Here is a 15,553-nt window from a genome sequence, read left to right as displayed (position 1 = left end):
CTCTGTCTCTTCAACTCAGTGCTTATGCAAGACTTCTGCCCATTTTCCTGCTAGATCATCTACCTTTCCTTATTGGTATGTAGGAAATTTGAAAAATAGATCCTGGAAATGATTCTTACATTGGATTTATGTATTCAGGTGAGCTCCCCCACAGCTTACCTGTTCATTCTCTTTGTGGTCTCTTTTTTTTTTAAATTTATTTATTTTATTTATTTTTGGCTGCATTGGGTCTTCGTTGCTGTGTGCAGGCTTTCTCTAGTTGCGGCGAGCAGGGGCTACTCTTCATTGAGGCGCTCAGGCTTCTCATTGTGGTGGCTTCTCTTGTTGTGGAGCATGGGCTCTAGGTGCGCGGGCTTCAGTAGTTGTGGCACGTGGGCTCAGTAGTTGTGGCACGTGGGCTCAGTAGTTGTGGCTCACGAGCTCTAGAGCGCAGGCTCAGTAGTTGTGGAGCATGGGCTTAGTTGCTCCGCGGCATGTGGGATCTTCCTGGACCAGGGTTCGAACCCATGTCCCCTGCATTGGCAGGTGGATTCTTAACCACCGCGCCACCAGGGAAGCCCTCTTCGTGGTCTCTCTTTTTTTTTTTTTTTTTGCGGTACGCGGGCCTCTCACTGTTGCGGCCTCTCCCGTTGCGGAGCACAAGCTCCGGACGCGCAGGCTCAGCGGCCATGGCTCACGGGCCCAGCCGCTCCGCGGCATGTGGGATCTTCCCGGACCGGGGCACGAACCCGTGTCCCCTGCATCGGCAGGCGGACTCTCAACCACTGCGCCACCAGGGAAGCCCCGTGGTCTCTTTTGATGACCAAAAATTTTTAATCTTTGTATCATCCAATTTATCATTTTCCCTTTCTGTGATGCTTTTTATATCCTTTTAGAGCAGGCATTGCCCTTCCGAAGATCATGAAGGTAAAGCCATCATTGTTTTATCTTTTGCGTTGAAAGTTCTGATTATCTGGAGCTGATATTTGTGTATGATGTGAGTTAGGGGACAAGATTCATTCTCCCCCTCTGGGACCCAGTTGATCCAGCTCCATTTATTGAAAAGGCGATCCTCTCCCCACTGAAAGGAAGCGGAACCTTTATCAGGTAATCATATATTTGTGGGTCTGTTTCTGGCTTCCAGCTTCTGTTCCATTGGTCTCTTTGTCACTGGATCAGCACTTTGTGTCGTCATTACTGTTGTTCTGTCGTGTGTTCAGAGATCTAGTTGTGTGGCCTCAGGATGGTTTTGCTTATTCCAGGCCTTTTGCATTTTATATACATTTTGGAGCTAATTTGTGAGTCACTGCCAGTTTTCCAGAGTCACCTTTGCTTCTTTCTGTCTGAGCTGGTGGAGATACAGCATTTTTGGAATCTCTGTATGATGCTTTCACTGGAAGTGTAGCACAAGCCACAAACAGCCATTGATATTAGGGCAGTTGGGTTTTTTCATTGTTTTGTGACTGTACATTTGTGATCTTCACTATGTAGCCACTTACTGTCTTGCTCTTTAAAAATCTTTAGGTCATTCCCCCAGGAATAAATACTAAATCTGGCTTTGTTTGCCTTTTAAAAAACTGTTTCTTTTAGATGAGTGACCTCCATCAGTATCTACAACCAGCATTAATCGAGATTACTTCAGGCCAACGTGTCACCCTCAAACAGATGCTGTTGTTCAGAGAAGGGAGGGAAAGCCTTGTAACGTACAAGACTTTGCAGGGACTTGCGTGTAAGGTGACCCGAGCCTCCGAGAGAGGCTGCTGGACAGGCCGTGCTTGCCTCTGGGAGATGGTGGATTGTCGCGGGATGTGCTGCTGCTGGTGGTGGGAGAGATGGAGCCGGGCGGCAGGGCCTGGTCCAGCCAGAGGCCCGCGAGTCCAGCGGAGCCGAGCCCTGAGATGAGAGCAGAGGCTCTCCCTCATGTGAGTTTGGGGAGATGGGAAGAGCCAGGAAAAAGCCGAGAAGGAGCAGCTGGGGTAGTGGAAACCTGAGAGAGGGTGATTCTGTGTCTGTGAGGAGAGCACAGGGTGAGGAGACCTCCACTGGGGGACGGTCACGGCGTCAGCAGGGGTGGGAAGGAGCAGGGTCGGGAGAAACAGACAACGGCAATAACAAGAGCTCTGCTTTGGACCTGTGACTTTTGAGATACTTCGCAATTTCCAGGTGGAGATGTGGTGTAGACAGTTGGGTAACTGAGTATGGATGCCAAAAACGGTTGGGCCTGGAAAGCATGAGCTTAAGGGTCATCAATCCACCAGTTGAATTTAGTGCCTTGGTAAGCTTGAGTAATTAGAGATCATGCAGAAAAGAGGAGTCTCAAACCTATGAGACAAGTGGGAACTGGAAGATGGCTGGAGACGTGAGAGGTGATAAGACACCCAATGAGTCAGAGCATGGACTGGGTTAAACCCTGACCCTGCCACCAGCTGGCCACCTCAGTTCTCTGTCGGTAAGATGGGTACCAGGACCCATCTTACAGCATTACTGTGAGAATGACAGGAACTGATATCTGTGATGCATTTAGAACAGTACGTGGCACATAATGAAAAGCTACGCAAATGATAGCTGCCATTATTATTGTCAATATCACTGTTGCTGTTTTAATTGCATTTCCAATATAAATGGTACTAGGAGTGGATGAAATTGCGTAGAAGAACTACATAGAGAAAAGAGCCTAGGAGAGGCCCTGAAGAAGATTATAAGATCAGTGTAAGAGAAAGGGCATCAAAGGAGAAAACTCTCCATTTAGATTGTTTAAAATTCAATTTTAAAACAAAAGGACACAGGAAGATTGAAAAAATTAAATGAAATTAATTATTTTCTTAGGTAGATACTAAGGAAAAAGAAAATTGGTATGGCAATATTAACACCAGACAAAATAATTCAAGTGAAAAAACAATAAAAAAAGAAGAAAGCAGGCAATGTGCACCAAAAATAGAGTCTCTCACTTGTAAAAAAAGTTAGATGAACTACAGTAAAAGTGGACAAGTATTCTTAGGGGAAGACTATAATATACCTTTTTCAGAAACTAAGAAATCAAGCTGATAAGAAATAGAGTAAGATCACAGAATGTTTGAATTATAAAACAGACAACTTAAATTTTATATATATAAAATTTTACATCCAATAGAGAGTACACTTTTTTCCCAAAGATACATGAAGTATTTACCAATGTTGACAGTATTCTACTCCAGAAATGCAGTTGCTACAAATTAAAAATATATTTATAGCATACAGATCACATCTACTGTCTGCAGTGTAATTAAATAGAAGTCAATTACAAAAAGACAATACAAAATAAACTGTACATTTGAAAGTTTAAAACTATATTTCTAAATAATCCATGGGTCAAGGAGAAAATTAAGATGGAAATTATAATACAGTTTAGAACTGTTCAGTAATTATAGTGCTACATATTAACACCAGTGGGATATAGTCAAAGTGGTTTTCAGAGAAAATTTTGTAGTATTAAATGTATATATTATAAAAAAGAAAAGTTGGGAAATATAGGAAATAAGCTTTCAAAATAAGGTAGGGAAAAACATAAAGTAGAAATTAACAAAATGGAAAACAAAACAAACAGTATATAACTGATTAATAAAACAAAAAAATGAGTCTTCAGTAAGTATGATCAAGAAAAAGAGGGAAAAACATTAAGAATGAGGAAGAAAGAAGACAAAGATAACTTCAAAGATAACAGAGAGCTAAAGTTATAAGAAAATTCTATGAATAACTTTATACTAATGCATCTGATTACCAGGTCAATTGGACAACGTTTAGGAAAATATGGTTGGCCTAAGAAGAAAAGGAAACTTTGGTTAGATAAATCAACATAAGCAAAAATGATTTGGAAGTCAAAGATCTACACCGCAAAAGGCAACATGCCCAAACCAATTTATAGGTGAGTATATCAATCAGCTTGGGATAAATGATGTTGCAAATAACAAATAACTCCAAAATCACAGTGGCCCTAAGAAAGCAAAATTTCTTTTTTACTTACATTATACGCCCACTGCAGTTTGGCCTTGTTTTGCTTTGTGTGTTTTCGCTGTTGCAGCAGTTCCTCTATGGGACACTGTGAGTCTTGTGGCAGAGCCGGGCAGTGCTTCCTTCCCAAGCACTACATGCTACGCTCTCTCACATCACAAGGCCAAGACTGATGCTGAGGTGGGGGGCATGGGTAACCCTCTCACAAGCAGGGGCAGCAAATATTTTGGACTTAACATGGTCTACCACACAGGGTATAGAAGATGGGAAGCTACCCTACCCTGCTCATATCAAGCCAGCATAACCTTGATACCAAAACTGGGCAAGGATGGCACAAAATTGAATTATTGGCCAATTTAACTTAGTGAACAAATATGGAAACTTCCTAAATAAAATTTTAGCAAATTGAATCCAGCAGTGTTTTCATTTTTTAAATGCATCCTTATGAAGTGAGGTTTATTCAAGGAGTGCAAGGATAGTTTAACATTAGAGAATTTTCCACTCAAGTCACCATTTATTCATTTGACAGTTATTTTTAGAACTCCTACTTTCTTCTAAAAACTGTTCCAGGCACTGGGGATACATTGGTGAACAAAACAAAGTCCCTGCCTTCATGGCGCTTACACTTCAATAAAGGAATATCACGGTCACATAAGCAGATTGTGTTATATTAATAGATTAAAGGGGTAAAACTGTATGATTATCACAGTAGAGGCAAAGGAGTATCTAATAAAATTAAGTCCCCATTCCTTTTTTTCAAAATTGAAGTATAGTTGATGTACAATATTATATAGGTTACAGGTGTGCAATATAGTAGTTCACAGTTTTTAAAGGTCATACGCCATTTATAGTTGTTATAAAACATTGGCTATATTACCTGTGTTGTACATTATATCCTGTAGCTTATTTTATACACAGTAGTTTGTACTTCTTAATCCCCTACCCCTATATTGCACCCCCCTTCCCTCTCCTCACTGGTAACCACTAGTTTGTTTTCTATACCTGTGAGTCTGCTAATACCCATTTCATTTTTTAAAAGTTATACTTAATAGTTAAACATTAGACCCAGGAATAAGGCAAAGATGTTTCATATCTTAGCAACTATTTAACATTATATTGGAGATTCTGGCCAACACTATAAGGCAAGAAAAATAAAATTTAAAACTTGTAAAGGAAGAAACGAAATAATCATTATTTACAAATAACATTCTCATCTAACTAGAAAACCCACAGCATATCAGTCACATGGCCAGGCCTGACTTTTAGAGCTAATGGAGTTCAGGAAGATGAAAAGTAGTAGCTCTCCTAAACAATATACATTGTTTTGATAGGAACACATATATGTTCATAAAAGCATAACAAAAATTTGGATCAACACCAAATTAATAAGATGGGTTTCCTCTAGGGAGGGGAGATAGGACTAGAATTTTAGGTAATGATCAATAAGGGATTTTATTTTTTATGTTTAAAAATTTTAAGTAGAAAATATTTTATGAATTGTGCGTTAAAACTGCAAGATGTTTATAATTTGAAGTTATATGCCTTTCAGCCTGTGCCATCTCATTAGCTTGTATTTGGAACACGTGATCTATTTATCCAACCAATATTATTGAATGCCTACTATGTGCCTGGTACTACTTGTCACAATACTCTTATGATGCCAGTATACAGTTACTACTGTGGCTTTATAGAAAGGTGAAGTGACTTGGTGAGGAGTGGAGTTCTCACAGCATCCCTGTACACGATTGTTACTGTAGCATTACAGAAGGGGGAGGACAGTGTGACTCCAGAACCCACACCGTGAACCACCACAGCTGTGCCAGGTAGAGCTGGGCTGGAGACTCTGGCTCCCAGGACAGAGCTTGCCACAAAGTAGACCTTCAACAGATGTATGTTGAGAAATGAGGAGGAGGGGGTGGCCCCATTTACTTCTTACTCATTTTAACGGCCCATCCAGTTTGAGGAAGAGAACGTGGAGGATGGTTGGGTTCCCCCGTGTAGTGGAGCCCTGATCTTCTGCTTATTCCATAGAAGAGTCAGGCTTGGCAGATCCTCAGGGCAGGCGGCGGGGAGAGAGGGCACACCTTTATTTTTATTTATTTTTTGCACCATGTAATTTGTTTTCAGTCTGAAACTATATCAGACTTTCAAAAATTGCAGCTGTAGGACAAAGAACTTTTCCTGTACCATTTGAAAGTAAGTTGCTGATATGATACCCTTACCATCTTGAATACTTTAGAGTAAATTTCTTACAAATGAATACATTTTCCTGCATAACCAAAATACAACCATCAAAATTAGGAAATTAACACCGATACACTGCTACCATCTTATCCTCACACTCTGTTCATTTTGCCAATTCATAGTAAATGTCATCTTTATGGTAAAAGGATCCAGTTCAGAATTACATTTGGCATTTCGTTGTCGTGGTTCTTTTATCTCCTTCAGTGGAGCGGTTCCTCCTTCTCCGCTTGTTTTTGACATTCATGCCGCTTGTGAAGATTGCAGACCCCTTAGTTTGTCGATGCTACCTCAATTTGGGTCACCTCTGCCTTGAGCGCCACCCACTGGAGACATCCAGACCAGGGGTGGGGCTTTGGGAGCCCCACCACTCAGCACCGCCTCCTGCAGGAGAAGGGGCAGGAGAGCTGCCTGCCTTCTTTGGGGGTGAGGTGGGGGCGGGGTGAGGACCCCTCCTGGAACAGGAGCCAGCCTGGTGACCAGATTTTTGGAGCCCAGTCTGGGACAAATGACTTTCTGAATTTGATTGCTTTATTTGGAAGTCACGTAAAAGACACAGGTATTACATTTGTTTAGTTTTGCACCTGACATATTATCTTCATTATTAAAATTATGTGAAATCATAACTGTTCCAGAATCCCAGGCTACGGATGCCATAGCCAAAAAGTACAGTTTATACCTGACATAAAAGTAAAATACCTGTGTCTCGGTATTACCTCTTTTCCACTGACAGGAGTGGCCTCTCAGTGCCATCCCTGATGAAGGTGGTGCCTGCCCCACACGTCCTTGATGATTTTATCCCCTTGATCCTTTTCCTTCTCTGATGGTCAGCCCACTAGCCCCCTGTCCTGTTGGGGAGGGTGCCCGTTGCCTGGCCCCCCACCTACACGGTCTCAGTGCAGGCCTGGCGCCTGCAGCTCTGCCTTTAGTCTCCTGTGCCTCGGCTGCAGGCAGGGGTGAGCACCAGTTTTGAGTCTTCCTTGTGGAGTCCCCCATTTGGGGTCCTTGGGCTTCTGCACTGAGCAGTGGCCTCCAGACAGGGTCAGGCCACAGCTGGAGGGTTTACACTTCACGTGTGGCTCTTGGCCCCAAAATAAAACGAGGTCTTCACAGAGTGTATGTATTTTATTCACTGAGATGAAATACACTGATTTCACTAAGGAATTAGTAAGTGAATAATGTGAACTTTTTTCATTCAAATCAGCATAATAAATGAATTTGATTAGGGCTAATCTTTGAAAAGTGTCCCACGTCCCTTTCTGGTGAGTCCTGGAGGCCCCCTGTGGTCAGATGCCGGCTAGTGGGCAGCCCACGTGTGGTCACGGTTGCTAGCGCTGCGCCTTGAATCCTGAGCACTCATGTGACAAGTGACACGTCCCCTTTGCGTGTCGCGTTACTTCCCACGCTGACCCTTTTTGGCTACGGTTCTGCCCACTCACACGGCCTCGCAAGCTCTCCCAGCATCTCACCCCCATCTGCTTGGCATTTCAGTCTCCAGAAGGACTTGTGTCATTTCAGACACGGAAAGTTTGTTCTGCTCTGCTCTGCCAGAACAGTTATAAATCGACTCTCTGGTAATGACTCCAGGAAAGACTCAGCATTTAGGTTTCTGGTGTTTGGGCCCACATTTCCCATGGCCCTGGGAAGTATATGGAAGGATACCGTACACTGAGCGCTGCCCTATAGACCTGTGAGGCATTTGCCTGCTCGCCAGGGCTGTGACATCTGGCCAGGAGCTCATGAATGGTGACACTGGGAGCGTCCCTTGGAGCACATGGACGCTGTCTCAGCACCTTCACCAGCTAATCTCAGGCTGGTCATAGGAGGGCTTCACACTTCAGCAACTTCCTTTGTAAAATGGGCTGATGGATCAATAGTTTGCAGACTCTGTGCTGAGGAGGTGCTGCCAGGCTCCATAGACATTTCATTCTCCTCGTCAGAAGGGCTCTGTAAATAGTGGCAGATCTTTCATGAAGGAGGTGCTAGGCTGCCTGCCCGAGGCTGCACCAGGTCAAGCAGAGCGCGGCCGAGGTCTGTCCCACCTGTTCTTGTCTGTATCTTCTTCCTTCCCAGTGGCCCAGCCAACACACAGGGATTCCATATGTGATAGCTTTGAGAAAAAGAAAAGGCCTGCTGCTTTAAATTTGTAAGACGTGCCAGGGCTGCAGCTGGGGAATGGAGTGAATACTCTTAGGGAGCCTACTGTGCGGCGTGGGCAGGACGTGGCAGACTTGGACGTGCAGCTGAGGCGGGTAGGGCGGGGTGGGGGGAGGGCCGGGCAGCCCTCCCTGTGCACCTTTCAGTGCAGAACTCGGGCAAGTTCCAGAATTCTAAGTTCAAGCCTAGCCTTCCAGGGCGTTTGAAGAGAGGAGAATAGAATATATCTTACTTAACAGCATGTTAGCTTCTTTGATATTTTTTCAGTATTTAGATGCATGGTGTAAAGATCTTAACTTGTACTCTTGCCCCAAGCCCTGCAATTGTCAATTTCTCCCCTAATGAGAAAACCAAGACATAAAGATATTCAGGCCCATGCAGTCTATTGCATTATGCCACCCAGAGCCAGAATGACCATCATGGGCCTGAGTCTCCACCTGGGTTTTCCCCCAGAACTGAATTTTATTGTTGAAATGGCCATATGGCAGATATTCTCAAGGCCTGGTTTGAAGGGTGGACCAGTTCACTTGATGAACAAGTACAGGCTTTAAAAAGTAAATGACGTGGGCTTCCCTGGTGGCGCAGTGGTTGAGAATCTGCCTGCCGATGCAGGGGACATGGGTTCGTGCCCCAGTCCGGGAGGATCCCACATGCCGCGGAGCGGCTGGGCCCGTGAGCCATGGCTGCTGGGCCTGCGCGTAAAAGTAAATGACGTGATGCTAAAACTCACAGGATCCTGCACCTAAGACTATATATTTCACTGTATGTGGATTTTATCTCAAAAAGAACTGTAAACAAAGATTAAAGTCTAGTTAGTGGTTTTGTTTTTGGCAGTGTATGCATCATCAGTTCTTTTTTTAAAAATAACTTTATTTATCTATCTATTTATTTATTTATTTATGGCTGCATTGGGTCTTCATTGCTGTGAGCAGCTTTCTCTAGTTGCAGCGAGCGGGGGCTACTCTTCATTGCGGTGCATGGGCTTCTCACTGCGGTGGCTTCTCTTGTTGCGGAGCACGGGCTCTAGGCACGCAGGCTTCAGTAGTTGTGTCACGTGGGCTCCGTAGTTGTGGCTCGCGGGCTCTAGAGCGCAGGCTCAGTAGTTGTGGCGCACGGCCTTCGTTACTCTGTGGCATGTGGGATCTTCCTGGACCAGGGCTCGAACCCATGTTCCCTGCATTGGCAGGCGGATTCGTAACCACTGCACCACTAAGGGAAGCCCCAGGCCGGGAGCTTTTAAAGAGACACGACCACTAAGCGATCCTGAATTGGACCCTGGACGGGGAAATAGCTAGAAAGGACATCGTTGGTGAAACTGGAACTCGGACTGTGTCACTTTCTCCAGTTTTGATGGCTGTGCTGTGGTCGTGAAAGAAAATGTCCCTGTACTTCAGAAATTCACACTGAAGTATTCAGGGGTGAAGAGGTGTGCTGTCTCCACCTTAATCTCAAATAGTTGGGGAAGAGTTACCGGCCTGTGTGTTTAGAGAAGGAGACTGGGAGGAAGGGAGTGAGGGGGAGAGGAGAGAGGGTGACACGGCCAGTAGAGCAAGATGTAGACGACCAGTGAATCTGGGAAAGGGTGTATGGGCGTTCCTTTTACTGTTTTTGTAATTTTCTGCAAGGTTGATTTATATCAAACTTAAAAGCTGCCCCTAAAGGATGGCACGTGTGGCTCTAAGGAAGGGGGAGCTTTGGGTCCAGTGGCGGTGTTTTTGGGCCTCGTTCACGGTCCTGTCCCCCCAGTGTAGCAGCTGTGCTAGTACCTCTGCCGTTCTGAGCACTGCATGAGTCCCTGGGCAGGTGAGGGGCCCGACGCAGAGGGGCCAGGACCCCACGTCCCGGCCTGACTCTGCCTCTGCGCCCTCTGATCTCTGCTGCCTCGTCGGCAGATGGCTGCACTTCAGAAACGTGAGGTCAGAAAGGACATTGATAGGAAAGTGGGACCCACTGGGGCTCTGCTGCATCGTTAAACCCTTTTCCTGAATTGTTTGCTTGGAAAATGTTGAGATTGATTTAACACCTTTTTAACAGAACTGTCACCTAGTTGTAGCTGTTTATGCAGCAGTGTCCATCCAAGAATCTATAGCCGGGTCAGCCTGAGAGCCAGATCCAGCCGCTGCCAGTTTTTATAAACAAAGCTTTCAGGGAACAGTCATGTGCATGCTTTGCTTTGACCTCAAAATGCTCCTTACGGTTTAAAAGTGGTTCAGTTTGGGGTAGTTGCTTATTACTTAGTGAATACTTATTCCTGATACTATGCAATTTTGGTGATCACCTTCTCATTAAAAAGATAAGTTTTATGTTTATGAGATTAAATTTTTTTAAATAGGGGAATTAAGAGTTTTATTATAAAAAGTATTTTTTTTTTCCCTTTGCCACTGCTAGTTTAACAGAAAACAAATGCCCAGAGGCCCCCAGGGCTTCAGCCTCAGCCTTTGTGCCTCTGAGAACAGCTTCTGGAGCTGTGTTCTGCCTGCTAAATAATTCACGTTCGTCAGAGGTAGCAGCAGGCTAAAGGTCTGCTCTAAATTATGGATGCGTCTTCTGTGATGCTTTGTGTTAAGTATCCTGGTGGTTCCTTCTCCGTGAGCTCGAAGGGAGAGACTCGCCTTTGTCAGCCTGTGGACTGGGATCTCTGGAGAAAGTGCACTAATTTACCTCTTTGGGGAGCGTGAGCTAAGCAACAATGTCTCTGTGTGTGGCCCGAGCCTGGGGCCCCAGGGGCTGTGCTGGCTGACCCTGGTATGGATTCAGAGGGGTGGTTTGCGGTGAATGGTTGGAAGTATTTGGTTAAGTGGCATCACAGTGGCTCTTATCGGCTCTGCCCAGGTAAAGTCCCTCTGGTCTGTGCCTTGTCGTGGTTGGCGGGGGCAGGCAGACTGCGCGGTCTCCAGGTATGTGTGCCGAGGGGGCCCGTCTGCTTGGAGGCCGGTGGCAGTTAGCCCTACTACCTGACCTTGAGTTGTGATTTAAATATTTAAAGTGCTGGAGGTTATGGTTTGGATGAGATATTCTGGTGAGATAATGATGGATGAAAGCCCTGAGTTACAGAATTATCTATAAAATGTTAATAGTAAGGCATTCTTCAAGTTATTTGCAACACGGTAATCTGCATGTTTGTCCAGCCAATGTAAAGGTGGTGGCTTTCCTAGTTTTCAGCAGATCTGAAACAGACTTCAGAAACTTTCTCACCAGGAAAGCATTACTCTGACTTAAACTGGTAAATTGAAAGGAAAAAAAAAAAACCCAACAGCGACAACAGAAACCAGGAAACATTCTCTAAAGTGAAGCTGTAAGGTGGGATGTGGGGTGTCTTCCATGGACGTCTTCTTCTTTGGCTGGAGGATGAGTGTGTTGTTTTCCAAGCACCTGACACCCCAGAGAGACTCAGGCAGTGGCTTAGACATAGTGGGGTTTCTTCCATCACCTGTTCTGGCCTTGGAGTTGGGGTAGGAATCCTGGCGTTGGAAGGAATTTCATTTGTGTTCAAGGGCAGTCCTTCCACACATGTGCACTGTTTTCTGTGTGTCGAGAGCAACTCCAGAGTGAGTTTAAAGGTGGCATGAATTATGAAATTCAGAACTTGACAATGGCTGTCAAGGCCCAGGTGACTCTCCGTGTGTCATGGACACACGGAAGTGCTAGGATCTTGTCATCCCCGAAGGGCTCTGCACCCACCGCATGGCTCTTCACGTTCTTCTGCAAGAATCGGCCACCTAAAGATTCACCAGGAGATCTCATGATGACAAGAACTGTGTACCGACGTGCTTTACGCAGCCAGGCATTGTCTCTAGTTTTCCCACTCTGAAGTGTGTGCACATTCCCAGAGATCTGGCCGAGGTGGAGGGAAACAGCCGGGGCCGCGGCCTCAGGCAGCGTGGCCTGGCCCTGGAGCTGCTCCTGCAGGGTCACTGCTGTCCCCTCTCGAAGCTCCTGGTGCCTGAGTTGAGGCCCAGGGAGCAGGCATTCAGGTCCCAGAAGCAACAGTGTGGGTGTGTCTGCCAGAAGAAGCAAAAGGAGCCTGCGGGGAGGCCCGGGGAGCCAGCGCAGGATAACTTTCTGACTTCGTGGGTCAGATGGGAGCTGGGGTCCAGGGCCTGCGTCCCCAGCTGAAATGACTCTTCCCAGGAGAGGCTCTGTCTGCAGGCAGAGCCCAGCCCCAGCCCTCCACCCCGCTGCCACCCCCGCTCCCCTTCTAGGCCCAGCGCATCTTTCTGTGCAGGACACCAGTGCCCCTGAGACTCCACGGCAGGAACCGCCCTGCTCCCGCCAAGGCATCAGAAAAGGCAGGCCTCAGGGTGTGCCTGCCGCTGGCCGGCTGAGCCGCGCAGCCCACAACGAGCGGCCAGGGGGGTCCTTTCTTTTAATTGTAATGTTTCTTTATCGATTAGACTTTTCAAGTGTCAGTTATTGATCTATGAGTCTTCAAAAGTAATTCACATTGGCTAAATCTTATAAAAATGAATTGGTATACGGGTCATCTTTCCCTTAACACGTGTATTCGGTCAGCGTTCATTTGTCCTTCACTCAGTCCTTCCACAAACTTGCAGCACTGGGCAGGGTGGGGTTGGGCGCCTGGGAAGCCTGACCACCCCCCGCCTCCCTCGTGTCCTGTGTGCACTGGTCTACATCGCTCTGCCTGTTGCGTGTTGTAATCCACACACCTTTTGTTTGACAAGTAAAAGCTGCGACATCCTTGATGGGTTCAGCTGCTCTGTCTGCAGTTTGCCCCCCACCCTGCCCTCACCATCCAGCCTCAGCCGGACCTCCGCTGGCCACTCTCCACGTGCAGCCAGAAGGACAAAAAGTCCCTTCTTTATTATTATTATTATTAACGGAATGTTTTATTTTTAGCATAGATGTGATGACTTTTTTTTCAATATTTTTTATTGAAGTATAGTTGATTTACAATGTCATGTTAATTTCTGCTGTACAGCAAAGCAATTCAGTTATACATATATATATATACATCCTTTTTTAAAAATATTCTTTCCCATTATGGCTTATCCTAGAATACTGAATACAGTTCCCTGTGCTGTACAGTAGGACCTTGTTGTTTATCCATTCTTTATATAATAGCTTACATCTGCTCATCCCAAATTCCCACTCCATCCCTCCCCCAACCCCCTCCCCCTTGGCAACCACAAGTCTGTTCTTTATGTCTGTGAGTCTGTTTCTGTTTTATAGATAAGTTCATTTGTGTCATACTTTAGATTCCACATGTAAGTGATATCATATGATATTTGTCTCTCTGTATGGCTTACTTCACTCAGTATGATCGTCTCTAGGTCCATTGATGTTACCACACATGGCATGATTTCACGCTTTCTTATGGCTGAGCAGTGTTCCAGTGTGTATATATGTACCACATCTTTATCCATTCATCTGTCAGTGGACATTTAGGTTGTTTCCATGTCCTGGCTAGTGTGAATAGTGCTGCTGTGAACATAGGGGTGCATGCATCTTTTCGAATTATAGTTTTGTCTGGATATATGCCCAGGAGTGGGATTGCTGGATCATATGGTAATTCTATTTTTAGTTTTTTGAGGAACCTCCATACTGTTTTCCACAACGGCTGCACCAACTTACATTCACACCAACCGTGTAGGAGGGTTTCCTTTTCTCCACACCCTCTCCAGCATTTATTGTTTGTAGACTTTCTAGTCTGACCAGTGTGAGATGGTACCTAATTGTAGTTTTGAAGTGCATCTCTCTAATAATTAGTGATGTTGAGCATCCTTTCATGTGCCTTTTAGCCATCTGTATTTCTTCTTTGGAGAAATGTCTATTTAGGTCTTCTGCCCGTTTTTTGATTGGGTTGTTTGTTTTTCTGTTGTTGAGTTGTATGAGCTGCTTATATATTTTGGAAATTAAGCCCTTGTCGGTTGCATTGTTTGCAAATATTTTCTCCCATCTTGACATTCCCTTGTTTATCACTGTCCTCCAGGGTGAAATACACACAGCTTGGGTGCCCACCTCCCGGCCCTGCTGGCCTTGCCTGCCAGCTCTCCTGCTCCTCGGCCGCCCAGCCACACTGGCTGTGAGCCGTGTTTCTTCTGCCACAGGGCCTTTGCACATGCTTGTCCCCCTCGTGGAAGGCTTTTTCCGCTTTTCTGAGGTCGGTTAAGTTCTGTTCATCCCTCAACTCTCAGCTCAACCATCATTGCCTTAAGGGAAAAAAGCTGGAGGAAAATGTCTTGGTGCTCATACTTTACTGAGTGTTTTTAAAATAGACTGTTTCATCTTTTGAGGATGACCCTGTTTATCAGCATGAAATGTAGCAGGAAAGCTTCTCTGCTTGGCCCCTGACACTGCCCCTGACGCTGGTTCACAGTTCACATTCTCTTTGGCTCCGTGTGGGGGTCCCCGGGGCTGGGGGCATTTTAAGCCCCTACTTAGTGACAGATCATACTCTTCCTCCACTTTCCTTTGGTTTATTGATCTTTTTTTTTTATTGATGTGTAGGTGTTCTTAAATATAAAGAAAATTAGTCCTTCAGCTGTGTAATGTGTTACATGTATTTCCCGTAGTTTCTTATTTGTCTTTTGCCTTAGCTTACAGTATTTTTTACATACAGAGATTTGATTTTACTTTTTTGAGGTGTAGTTGACATACAACATTATGTTAGTTTCAGGTGTACAACATAATGTTTCAAAATTTGTATATATTGTGGAATGATTGCCACAGTGAGCCTAGCTAACTTCCCTCACCAGGCACAGATGCAGAATTCTTTCTTGTGATGAGAACTTACAAGATCTAGTCTCTTAGCTCCTTTCGCGTGCGCGATGCAGTGTTGTTGCTTACACTCGCCGTGCCGTGCCATCCATCCCCAGGACCTGTTTCTCTTACGTCTGGACGTTTGTACCCTCTAACCCCTCCACCCACATTGTCCCCCACCCTGCCCACTGCCTCTGGCACCACCCGTCTGCTCTCACACACAGAGACTTCAAGTCTGTCTCTGACGGCTCTGGGCGGGAGCCTGCTGGATGTCCTCACTCAGGTATCTCAGAGAACTGTCCCGTGCTTTCTTCTAGTGTTTCTCTGACTTCACTGTTCATGTTTAAATCTTTGGTCTGTGTGGCATTTATTCTAGTGCGTATTGCAAGCCCCCCAACTTGGTCACTGTCCAGCTGGTCACAGTTGACCCTGTAGCGTGTATTGAGTGATCCGGCTGTGTCCTGTCCCA

The 15,553-nt window shown here is 45.4% G+C and overlaps 1 protein-coding gene across 8 annotated transcripts in view; it reads left to right on the top strand.

Annotated features, from left to right (window-relative positions):
• RGS12 (regulator of G protein signaling 12) overlaps positions 1–15,553 on the top strand; it is a 117,941-nt gene that overhangs the window by 79,002 nt on the left and 23,386 nt on the right. The window lies entirely within an intron of this gene.

This window comes from Mesoplodon densirostris, chromosome 1, assembly GCF_025265405.1.
Source record: "Mesoplodon densirostris isolate mMesDen1 chromosome 1, mMesDen1 primary haplotype, whole genome shotgun sequence".
Taxonomy (NCBI): Eukaryota; Metazoa; Chordata; class Mammalia; order Artiodactyla; family Ziphiidae; genus Mesoplodon; species Mesoplodon densirostris.
Note: the sequence above shows the minus strand (reverse complement) of the source record. Positions and strands in the feature narration are given on the sequence as shown.